We start from the raw sequence: 12,413 nt of genomic DNA, 5'->3' as shown, positions 1-12,413 counted from the left end.
ACAGTCCCTCTCCAGAAATAATGCCCTAGCCTGCGGCACAGGTACGAGTTCCGGAATACGCGGGCATCGTGTGCCCGGCCTGACCACCCGACACAAATGTCTGTGAATTGTCCCCGGTGGTCGACCAGGGCCTGCAGCACCATGGAGAAGTAGCCCTTTCTGTTAATGTTCTGTGCTGCTCGATGGGGTGGTGCGCGGATCGGGCTGTGAGTCCCATCAAGTGTCCCACCACAGTTCGGAAAACCCAGCCCCACAAATCCGGCCAAGATGGGATCCAGGTCTCCGAGACGGATGGTCCTGTGAGGCAGCTCTGAGTTGATGGCCATCACCACCTGCAGAAAGGGACGAATACAAACACACAGAACAGGACATTAGAGGAGTTGCGTGAGCTGATGAGAGTGTCTCTCCCCCCCCCCCCCAGGCAACCCCCGTGTGTTCCCCCGCACCACCACAGCATGAGGCCAGGCAGGCATCTACCACTCCCACCCCATCCCCCATTCCTTGTGCCTGGTCCTGACCGTCCCCCTTATCCGCCTGTCCCCACCCCCATGGACTGTCCCCCGAGAGTGACTTACCTCCATCAAGACGGCCCTGACAGTAGACCTCCCCACACCAAACTGATGTCCCATGGAGCGGTAGCTGTCGGGGGTGGCCAGCTTCCAGAGAGCAATAGCGACACGCTTCTCCAGAGGGGTGGCGGGCTGCAAGTGGGTGTCCTGGTGTCGCAGGGCAGGGGCGAGCCAGGCACAGAGCTCCTGGAAGGTGGACTTCCACATATGGAAGTTTCAGAGCCACTGGGCGTCGTCCCACTGCTGCCTAACAAGCCGGTCCCACCAGTCAGAACTGGTGGCCAGCCTCCAAACTCGCCTCTCCAGGAATAAGTTCAGGGGCAAGGGCAGTGGGGCTGCAGCCTGAGTGTGGGGCTCAGAGCTGGGCTCTGAATCCAGCTCTGCCACAAACGTCATGATGCTCTCATGCAGATGCAGCAGAACATCCAGCATCACAGTGTGGGCCAGGGGCAGCTCAGGCTCCATGGTCAAAAACACAGTGCAAAGCACAAAACCAAACCTGAAAATAAACTGCTGTGATGTCCAAGGAAGCAGGGCAACCAGAGCAAAAACCGCAGCAGCTTTGCTTTCCCTCGAGGAGGTAGGCAAGCCAGAAGCAGGAGCAGAGCAATGACTGTCCAGGAGGATCCCTTTAAGCAGGCGTCTCTGCAAAGAGCATGCAGCAGTGCCTAGAATTTAAGGCTGCCCCTGTGACCTGCCAGAAGCACTTCTGGGTACCTTCTTTTGTCGACAGAGCGTCTGGCAGTCTGGACGCTCTTTTTCGACAAAGCAGATCGCTTTTTTGATCCATGTTATGCAGTCTAGATGCTCTTTTTTGAGAGAGGCTTTGTAGACAGTATGTCAACAAAGCCTCTGTCGAAAAAAGCCTGTAGTCTAGACGTACCCACAGTTATAGACTTGAAAATTGCCATTCTCCAGCAAAAAATTTCAAAAACAGACTACAATGTGAAGCTGCTGAGCTGGAATGTATATGCAAATTTGACACCATCAGAATGGGGTATTGGGAATGGCTCTCTCAAGCAGTTGCTCACTTTAGATATTTTCACCTTCTTTCTACATGCACCCCGATTGTATTAGCTCTGATGCAACACTCCAATCTCTGTATCCTACTATCTGTTTTTTTCTTTCACTTCATGCATCTGATGCACTTAATGCCACCAGACACCTATTATTTCTGCTGAAACAGACTAATATGGCTATCTAGATCCTGTAGGTGTTTGTCTTTAAGAGCAGGTTGGATAGGCATCTATCAGAGATGGTCTAGATGGTACTGGGTCCATCCTCCAGTCATAAGTCCAACCCCTGAGTTTGCAGATTCACTTCTTGCTATTGGACAGTTCCTTTAATATGTCTGGCTGGAGATTATTCAATTACCCTCCACCCCCCACCAAGCCCCATCAAGCATTTTGACTTCTACCTCTCAGATGGTAATTTCTATTTCCATAGCCTCATTTTTCTATTAGCCACCCTGAACTCCTTGTTTCTCTTATTAGAAACTTAGGCAAAGAATTCATTTAGGTGATGAGCCAGGCCTAGATTATATTTAATCTCCACTCATGTTTAGCAGTCCTACTTTTTTCCAGCCTCCCTCCTATCTCCCTGAGCCTCTAGGCTACTCAGCCTCAAGGGACCCAGCCATACCATATACAAATCACATGCACAATCTCTGTCACTGGTAAGCATCTTGTTGCTTTTTCCCTCAAGTGATTTTGACCCAGAAAGTTTTAGCCATTGCATCACTTCTAATTTCTTTAGTCTACCTCATCAATATACATTGCTTCACCCCCTTTACTTTTATTTCAGTTCTTCCTGAACATATACCTTTCAATCCCGGTACTTCAGTCATGGCTACTATTTCGCCATGTTTCTATTATCCTGATAATATCGGTTTCACTTCTGGCACCAGTAGTTCTAGTCCCCCCCCCCCCCATTTTATTACCCTGTCTCCTTGGCTTCACCCAGATTCCTTGCCCAATTAGGTACAGTCATTCTACCTCCAGTATCACATAACTGTTAGCTTCATTAGCACTCTCTTTCCTCTCAATGCCTAGTCTACTCATCATTCCCAATTCTGTGGAACACTGATAATATCCAAAGTCACCAAGACTGACAGGTGCTGGAACAATTTTTATAAGTGGAAGGGCTGTAAATTTTGTATATACCGGTAAACCACTTCAAGCCAAGGAATGCCAGCCTGTTCCTACTTCCAGCACCTCTGAAGCTTGAGATGGTCTTTCACCCCAAGGTAAGTTAAAAAAAATAAACTGTACAACCCTCAGTTCTTACAAATGAAAATAAAAACTTGCTTTCAAGGTTAGAAGCTGCATCCCTCTGTCTTAGTTTCTCTAACCTGGAGGCTATAAATGGCAATCCTAGAAAAGTCTCTGATCATATTCCAGAACACGATCATAAAATAATTACAACTGCAAGGTGGACTATAATGTTTTGTTAACTTTATAAGTCAACAGTGTCCTTTAGAGGCCAAAACCTGAATCTCTGTATTTTTCCCCTTTAAGATATTACGTTTACTCTGTGTTTAGCCTGGTTGTAGCCAGACAGGAACCCTCCTGTAACATCCATCTTTGCTTACCTGGAGCATACAGGGCACACAGAACGGTAAAAGCCTTGAACAGAAGGCCCAGGCTCAGCGACTCCGAATGGCTGTAAACAGAGATACGCCAATTGCTGACCAAGAGACTACCGAGGAGTGCCCTTGACTTAGCCCATATTGATACGAACACACATCCATTCGTGGGGGGAGGAATCTCTCGCCCAGTAAAAAAATGTCCAGTACTTACAATTTAGTTCTCTCTCTTGCAAGTGTAAATTAAGTTGAAACTTGCTTGTAAGAACTGGTGCCACAAAACAGACCAGTACAATTTGGCATCTTAGATAAGAAAGAGGATACGGGCCCCTAGGGGTATAAAGATGGGTCCAGCAGCACATTTTCTCTGAGTGTCAATCTACCATCTATCTGCTGGTCAGGTTAGATGTTTGACCTCCCGAGGTTCCACGGGGACGCCCACCTCATATTCGTCTTTCCTAGGAATTGAGGGACCGGCCCTGGCTTGACCCGCTGGAGTCGAGAGGCACAGAAGGGGGTAAAAATTGTACCTGGATGTGGTCCTTTGTCTTAAGTGTACACATAGACTTAGAGATCTTTAAAGATTAAGCTGTCACTTGGTACCATTATTTCTATTTTCTATCTTTATTTTCTTTGTAACCATTTTTAAGATCTATATTTGCTAGCAGTTAAGAAAGAGAGCAATAGCCATTGTAACCATATGATTTATAAGCTTCTTTAATAAAACTGTTTAAGTTTTAACCTGACTCCTTTAGTTGCTGTAACAGAACCAAGCACAGTTTAAAAGAACTCCAGCCGGTCATAAGGGACAAGTATAGGGAGAGCTTGGGCGTTTTGGATCGTGTCCCTCCCAGGGGACAGATCTGTTGGGGCATCTCTCAGTCTTCCCTAGACTGCCCGCTGCGAAAGGATCCTGTATCCTAGCAGCTGAAATCTGAGATGTAATAAGCTCTTCCTATAAATTCTGGGGCATCTGTCAGCCTGTTGGCTGCCCTCCGTGACGAGACCCTGGTCCTAGCGGTAAAGGCACGGACATTAAACCTTTTCTCAGTAACACACACACACACACACACACACACACACACACACACTGCCCTGACTGTCGGCTGACACTGGTTCATTTATTTTAGGCTCACTGTGAAATCTGTAAAAATGCTCCACCCTCTCTATTAATTAAATCATTTGTAAGAGGAAAATGCTGACAGATCCCTACCCACAGAGTTACTGATGGCCACCACTACTTAATATGTTAATGACCCTTTTGAAAAGAATAAGACACTTTTAAAGTGATTCTTATTTCTTGTAAAACTTAAATTGGCAATATTGTAGAAAGACGATTACCAAGGTGTATAAAAGCTATTTTGTATTTTATTACTCCATGTAAAGTACCTTGGCCTCTTGCCACTCCAACACCTTCTGTAAAGCAATTGAGAAGACAACTATGCAGCAAAGACAGAACATAGTGTGGATTTCTTACATCCTTACCCACTCGTTCGTCTTCCTCCCCCCCAAATATACCCCTTTGCATGACAACATGTTCTGTGCCCAGGAAAGTTCATGATACCATCTACATGTTTTGTTGGGCTACATCTACATTGGCCCTTATTACGGAATAGGCATGCAAATGTAGCACTTTGGAAGAGGCAAATCCGCGGGGGATTTAAATATCCCCCGCGGCATTTGCATTTTCATGGCCGCCGCTTTTTTCCGGCTTGGAGATAAGCCGGAGAAAAGCGTCCAGACTGGCGCGATCCTCCGGAATAAAGCCCTATTCCGGAGGATCTCTTATTCCTACTTGCAAGTAGGAATAAGAGATCCTCCGGAATAGGGCTTTATTCCGGAGGATCGCGCCAGTCTGGACGCTTTTCTCCGGCTTATCTCCAAGCCGGAAAAAAGCGGCGGCCATGAAAATGCAAATGCCGCGGGGGATATTTAAATCCCCCGCGGATTTGCCTCTTCCAAAGTGCTACATTTGCATGCCTATTCCGTAATAGGCGGCCAGTGTAGACACAGCCTTAGTGTTTAAGGTGTTGCTAAGCTATTTGTTGTTTTTTAAGTTTTTCCAGTTAGAGACTAACTCGCCTACCCCTCTGATGCTTTTGAACATGTTCTGTGTCATTCTAAGCATACAGTCTTTCTTCCTTCCCCCCTTTTACTATGATGGAAACTATTTAAAAATAAATTGTTGCTGGTTAGTCTGAGGCCAAGGTGTGTTTCTCATTCTGACATCACAGCCAGCTGCTATGGTGATTACTATAATGCTACAGTCTGAAGACTGAATTTGGGTGGGAAAACACCAGCTGGGGAAGATGCATTCTTAGGGCTAGCTTAGTGGGAGTTTTGCCACTGAATTAAATGGAAACTGAATAAAGTCCTTAAATCATAAGCTGATATACTGAATTGTTTAAAATGCAAACATGAAGAGTAATCAAGCTATTTCTTAGCCCCATAAACCACTAACTGATTTAATTTGTTTCTTTTCTTGGCAACTCCTTTGTTCAGGTCATAAATGCAAGCTAATAATCAGCAAAACCCCAGTTCCATTTTCCAGCTCACACTTGGCAATTTAGACACATCATAAAAGTAAACTGAGAGCAATCAGGCTTGGAGTTCAATGAAGTAACCCTGTAGGCTAACAGCCAAGTTTTCAAAGAGGCCCTTAATATTTAAAAATACATTAATGAACTATCATTTATAAGATTCAGACAATAACAAGGTATTATCATACACATACATTGTTCTCATAGTGTCTTGGGAGTGAATAAAGAACACAATAAAATGAGATAAGGAAAAAAGGAAGTATTGCACCAATAAGAACAACCCAGGAACCTACAGACCAGTTAGTTTAACTTCTGTACCAGGAAAGATAATGGAGCAAGTAATTAAGGAAATCATCTGCAAACACCTGGAAGATGATAAGGTGATAGGTAATAACCAGCATGAATTTGTAAAGAAACAAATCATGTCAAACCAATCTGATAGCTTTCTATGATAGGATAACAAATCTTGTGGATTAGGGAGAAGAGGTGGATGTGGGATATCTAGACTTTAGTAAAGCATTTGATACGGTCTTGCATGATCTTCTTATCAATAAACTAGGCAAATACATCTCAGATGGGGCTACTATAAGGGACTACTGGCTGGATAACCACTCTCAGAGAGTAGTTATTAATGGTTCACAATCCTGCTGGAAGGGCGTAAAAAGTGGGGTTCCACAGGGGTCTGTTTTTGGACTGGTTCTGTTCAATATCTTCATCAACGATTTAGATATTGACATAGAGAGTACGCTTATTAAGTTTGCAGATGATACCAAACTAGGAGGGGTTGCAAGTGCTTTGAAACATAGGGTCATAATTCAAAAATATCTGGACAAACTGAAAAAATGGTCTAAGGTAAATAGGATGAAGCTTAATAAAGACAAATTGAAAGTACTCCACTTAGGAACAATCAGTTTCACACATACAGAATGGGAAGCGCGACTGTCTAGGAAGGATACTGCAGAAAGGATCTAGGGGTCATAGTGTACCACAAACTATATATGAACCAACAGTGTGACTCTGTTACAAAAGAAGCAAACATGATTCTGGGATGCATTAACAGGTGTGTTGTGAGCAAGACACGAGAAATCATTCTTCTGCTCTATCCTGCGCTGATTAGGCCTCAGTTGGCGTATTGTGTCCAGTTCTGGGTACCACATTTCAAGAAAGATGTGAAGAAATTGGAGAAGGTCAACAAAAGAAGCAACAAAAATTATGAAAGATCTAGAGAACATGAGCTATGAGGGAAGACTGAAAGAACTGGGCTTGTTTAGTTTAGAAAAGAGAAGACTGAGAGGGGACATGATAGCGGTTTTCAGGCATCTAAAAGAATATTATAAGGAGGAGGGAGAAAAATTGTTCTCCTTGGCCTCTGAGGATAGGACAAGAAGCAATGGGTTTAAACTGCAGCAAGGGAGGTTTAGGTTGGGCATCAGGAAAAACATCCTAAGTCTCAGGATGGTTAAACATTGGAGTAAATTTCCTAGGGGAACTGTGGAATCTCCATCACTGGAGATATTTAAGAGCAGGTTGGACAGACACTTGTCAGAGATGGTCTAGACAGTACTGGGTCCTGCCGTGAGGGCAGGGGACTGCACTTGATGACCTCTCAAGGTCCCTTCCAGTTCTAGTGTTCTAGGAGTCTATGAATTCTTGGCCTCATTCAGGCCATGTCTGCAATGCATTTGCATTGCTAAAAGTATTGTCACTCAGGCATGTGAAACCTCCTCCCACAGTGACAAAAGCTTTAAAGACAAATTTCACCAGTGTGGACAGTGCTTCGTTGGTAGGAGCCAATTTCTCCTCCCAGCCACTGCCCCTCTTTGGGGGTAGGGATGTAAAATTTCGATTAAATGGCTAATCAAATAGTTGATGCACTTGCATCGTCTATTTGATTGGTCAATAAGGGCGCGTCCACCTTTGAAGTGTAGCAACAGTCCCAAGGCTGTTGCTACACTTCAAAGGTGAAAGTGCTGCGGGGAGCACGGGGCCAGCAGGGGACTCAAGCAATCCCCACCTGGCCCTGTACTCCCCGTAGTGTTTCAAAGTGGCAGGGCTGCATGGAGCCAGGGGTCAGCTGGGGACTTTGAGTCCCCAGCTGACCCCGGGCTCAGTGAAGTGCTACCTCCTTGAAATGCCACGGGGAGCTTGGCGTCAGGCTCCACATGGTGTTTCAAAGCGGCAGCGCCACATGGAGCCCGGGGTCAGTGGGGGAGTCCCCAGCTGTCCCCAGATTCCATGTGGTGCTGCCACTTTGAAACACCATGTGGAGCCCAGGTCAGCTAGGGACTTCCAGCTGGCCCTGGGCTGCACGTGACATTTCAAAGTGGCAGCACTGCGTGGAGCCCAGGGTCTGGCCCCAGTCTCCCTGTGGTGCTGCCACTTCAAAGCACTCCCTCATCATCACTCCCCTTGATGCCTCTTTCTGATAGAGGCAACAAGGGGGGAAAGCAGCTATTTGACTAGCCGGTCGACTATCCAATAAGCATAGTCATTCACATCCCTAGTTGGGGGAGGTTTGCCATTGGGAGCACTCTCTCTCCCACAATGAGTGACTACACTGCCCCTTGACAGTGGTGTGGCTATAGCAGCACAGCCATAGCACTGTAAGAGAGTAGTACAGACAGAGCGTATATCACAAATAACATCAGGGATCACTTTCTAACTAACTCTGACAGTCCTCTTGATTCACATTTTGTGCTTCTGACTTTATATTTTCTCTCTTGATGGTAACTATTATAAAACCTGTCCTTGCTCCCAGCTGATTTGTCTGCCTCTGTCGCATTTTGAAAGGATTTGAGTTTGTGGATGAGATAGGACATTTTTGCTTCTGTAGATTTGTTTCTTGTGTGTGAAAGAAGGTTTATGCAGATTATGCATGGGTGGTTGTTACTTAATTTGATTGATTAGCCGCTAAGGGCACCTTGACTACATTCAGACCGTATCTTCAGTGCACTTGCATTGCCAAAACTCTCGTTGCTCAGGAATGTGGAAAAAAACACCCCAAATGACAAATGCTGAACATTCTTTTTATGTTTATAGGCTGAAAGACTCAATAAAACAAATAAAACCAGATCTGCAAATTCACATGATACTGACAAACAGAAAATTCAGCTCCGAAGAAGAAAAGATGTACTGTCTCCCAGGAAAACTGCAATTTGAACCTCAGCCTTATACATCTGAAAAAAAGGAAAAACTAACAGTGAGAAAGGACTTCCTTTTTTCCTACCATGTTCAAATACTTTATCATGCAGTGCTGAGCATCAGTAGCTACCTGAAATAAGAAATACAGAAGATTGTAACATTACATAGCCAATAAAAACATCACAATACAGTAAGGAATGAAAATGACAACACAAATGATTGTTCCCTTAAACCATACTGAAAATAGTTTCCAGCAATTCTGGCTTAATGCCCAACTTCCATGGCTAGTTACCAGTCAATCTGTTTTATTAACAAACGATGTAAATTTAGATAAATTCTGTGTCACTGACACATGATAAAGCAGACACTCGAGAGCATGGTTGGCTCTAAGAATTTTGTTGCCCACTATGGAAAACATTTTTAGAATACAGTAAATGGGGGGATCCCAATTTGGGGCCCACAGTGAATATCATGCCATGGTCAGCTGCCTCTAAAGATGATTTATTTAAGAGAGACACGAGCCTGAAAGCATGGGGTGAGGGGGACAGGGCAGCTTGGCTTCCTTCTGTGTCCTGCACACACCAGATCTGGTACTGGCGGCATCCTGCAGAGAGAGAATGGCCCGCAAGAGGGATGTTGGGGGAGGTGTGTATGAGCAGCAGACACCATTTGCTGGAGAGAGTGCTACTAGGGTCCCCTCCCTTTCCTCCCCTGAGCAGATTCCCATGCAGGAGTTTGGTCTCCTCCACATCATCATGCTTGACCGGGAACAGCTGCTGCCCGAGGGCAGGCATGAGCTGCTGTGCGGTTCCGTGACCCCAGCCTCCTTAGTGATGACTTGTTGTGGGAAGGTGTCCTACCACTGATGCTGGAGTAAAGCAGGCCTCTCCAGGAACCTTTTAAGAAGGACCAAAGAGTTACTGTGTGAGAGCATCATAGGGCAGAGTGCTCCAGATTTGTGCTCCATGTGCACCCACATGCACAGGCTGTTGTGCAACCTCTAGGCCAAGTATGCCAAGCAAGGAGCATGCTTCCCTCACAGCCCGCTGTCTGCCCCCACGTGTAAATGGGGAAAGTTATAGACCTCACCTGAAGTGCCTTCCCTGAGGCCTGGGAGACATCCTGGTAGGAGAGAACTGGCTCCAGGATGAGTAGATCCTGGTTGGCCGGCATGGAAACCTGGCTGGATTCTTCCTCCTCCACAATGCTGCCTTCATGGAGGCTGACACTGGGCATGTCCTGGCCAAACTTGACAACGATGGGGGGTGGGAGAGGTGACTGGCCACCCTCCCAGTGTGGCGTCCAGCTGGTTGTAGTAGCGGCATGTGTGTGGTGCTGTTCCGGACTGTCCACTTGACTCCTTGGCCTTGTCATAGGTCTGCCGAAGCTCCTTAATCTTCATTCAGACCTGGTCCAGGGTCTGGGTGCAGCCTTTGTTGGCCAGGCTGGTGATGATCTGGAGGTAGACATCCACATTCCTTTTTCTGGTGCCGAGATCCTGAAGGTTGGTTTCCTCATCCCAGACCTCAAAGAGTTCCAGGATCTCCATACCAGCCCAGGCCAGATCTTTTCTGTGTCCCTAGACAGAGGCAGCCAAGGGAGCAGCAGTCATGGGAGTCTCTCAGGGAGTGTTGGGGTCTGCTGTGGCTCGTGGGATGCTGCCACGTGGCACAGGACTGGCAAAGCTCTCCACGTGGCACAAGTCCTTCTCCTGCTGCCTGGAGTATTAAGCTCTGCAGGAGAAGGGGAGATGGCCAGAGCGGTTAGGAGTGCAGCTGTGAGAGGCATCTGAACTAAATTCCCTGTAGGCTGTGTGCGCGTGCGACCACGCAGCTGTTTTCTGAGCTCTGCTCAGAAGTTCAAAGCTCTCACACAGGCAGGGAGCTCAGCTGACTGGTGTGGGGAGGGACATCCTCTTGCTAAGTAAGCAGCTAAATGGAGCTAGCTGCCTGCTTGAAACTCATCAGCTCCCAGAGCAGATAAAAAGCAAGATATGGAGACACTATGTGGCTGGAGGGAAGGGGAGGAGTGAGTGAATGGCTGAGGGGGAGTCAGAGAGGAGGGAGGTTTGGAGAGTCCTATCTATGTGAGGAGAGAGAGGCAGAAACTCAGCACTCTCAAGGATCCTGGGAAGGGGGAGGTAAGGGGCTGACTGCATGTGGTAGGTGGGGGAAAGAGGAGGTGGGTGGGGTGCTGGCATTAGTGTGAGGTGTAGATGGGTGGGGGGGGAGTGACTTTGTGCTGTGTGATGGGGGATAATGTGTTTGTGCTTTAGCTAGCAGTTAGGACAGACTGCTGGTGCCAGCTACTTCGAGAAGCAGGATTTTATCCCAGCCCCCACTTGGGCTGGGGGAGCAGATTGCACAGGGGTAAGGAGGAAAGGGGGGGGAGTGCTGGCATCTGTGCAGTGAGATGGAGGGGGAGAGTTTGTTTGGAGTGTCCCTGATTCACTTGCTGCAATCCTCTCAGTGTGACTGGGTTGGATTAGGGGCGGGAAGCAGACTGATTGGGGAGAGGGGAGCAGGTGCATGATTACATTTTAAACAAAGTTTACATAGGTGTTAATGGCTTAAGGTAGGAAACAAAAAATATGCTTTTAACAGAATTTTTTGGAGTGTTGCAAATATCTAAAACTCTGATTTTAATTACTTTTTTTCGAGTTCTGTGTTACTGATTAATATATGGTATTTTGAATTGCATTAAGGCCAGATCTTTGCTATGTGATAAAGTTCTGGCTCTTATGAGTCAGAAGTAGCAAGTATTAGGAGTGATGCTAGTTGTTTTGTAGTATGAAACCTTATTTGCAAGCTCTTTGAAACATGGATCTGTCTACAAACCCTGAAGCCATGTGTTAATTTTGTTAATCTCTAAGGTGCTGCAGGACCATTCATTGTTTTCTCCATTCCAGACTAATATAGCTACCCCTCTGTGTCTCTGAGTTCATGACACACACAAGGTGAAAGTTTCAAACCATGTTTTAACAGCATGGATCCTAAATATTCCCCAGAGAAACTGTACGGCTGTGTCTACATTGGCACCCCTTTCCGGAAAAGGGATGCTAATATAGACTTTGGAATAGGCAAGTAGGAATAAGAAATCCTCCGGAAAAGGCTTTATTTTCTGGAGAATAACATCTAGACTGGCACTTTTCTCCGGCTTTTCCCCAAGCCGGAAAAAAGCGGCAGCCATGTTAATGCAAATGCTGCGGGGGATATTTAAATCCCCCTCGGATTTGCCTATTCCAAAGTCTACATTAGCATCCCTTTTCCGGAAAGGGGTGCCAATGTAGACACAGCCGTACAGTTTCTCTGGGGAATATTTAGGATCCATGCTGTTAAAACATATTCCCCAGAGAAACTGTACGGCTGTGTCTACATTGGCACCCCTTTCCGGAAAAGGGATGCTAATGTAGACTTTGGAATAGGCAAATCCGAGGGGGATTTAAATATCCCCCGCAGCATTTGCATTAACATGGCTGCCGCTTTTTTCCGGCTTGGGGAAAAGCCGGAGAAAAGTGCCAGTCTAGATGTTATTCTCCAGAAAATAAAGCCTTTTCCGGAGGATTTCTTATTCCTACTT

The sequence above is a fragment of the Pelodiscus sinensis genome, chromosome 11 (assembly GCF_052426305.1).
Source record: "Pelodiscus sinensis isolate ZL-2025 chromosome 11, ASM5242630v1, whole genome shotgun sequence".
In the NCBI taxonomy this organism is placed as follows: Eukaryota; Metazoa; Chordata; order Testudines; family Trionychidae; genus Pelodiscus; species Pelodiscus sinensis.
The sequence above is the reverse complement of the archived record's forward strand: the minus strand, read 5'-3'. Positions refer to the sequence as shown.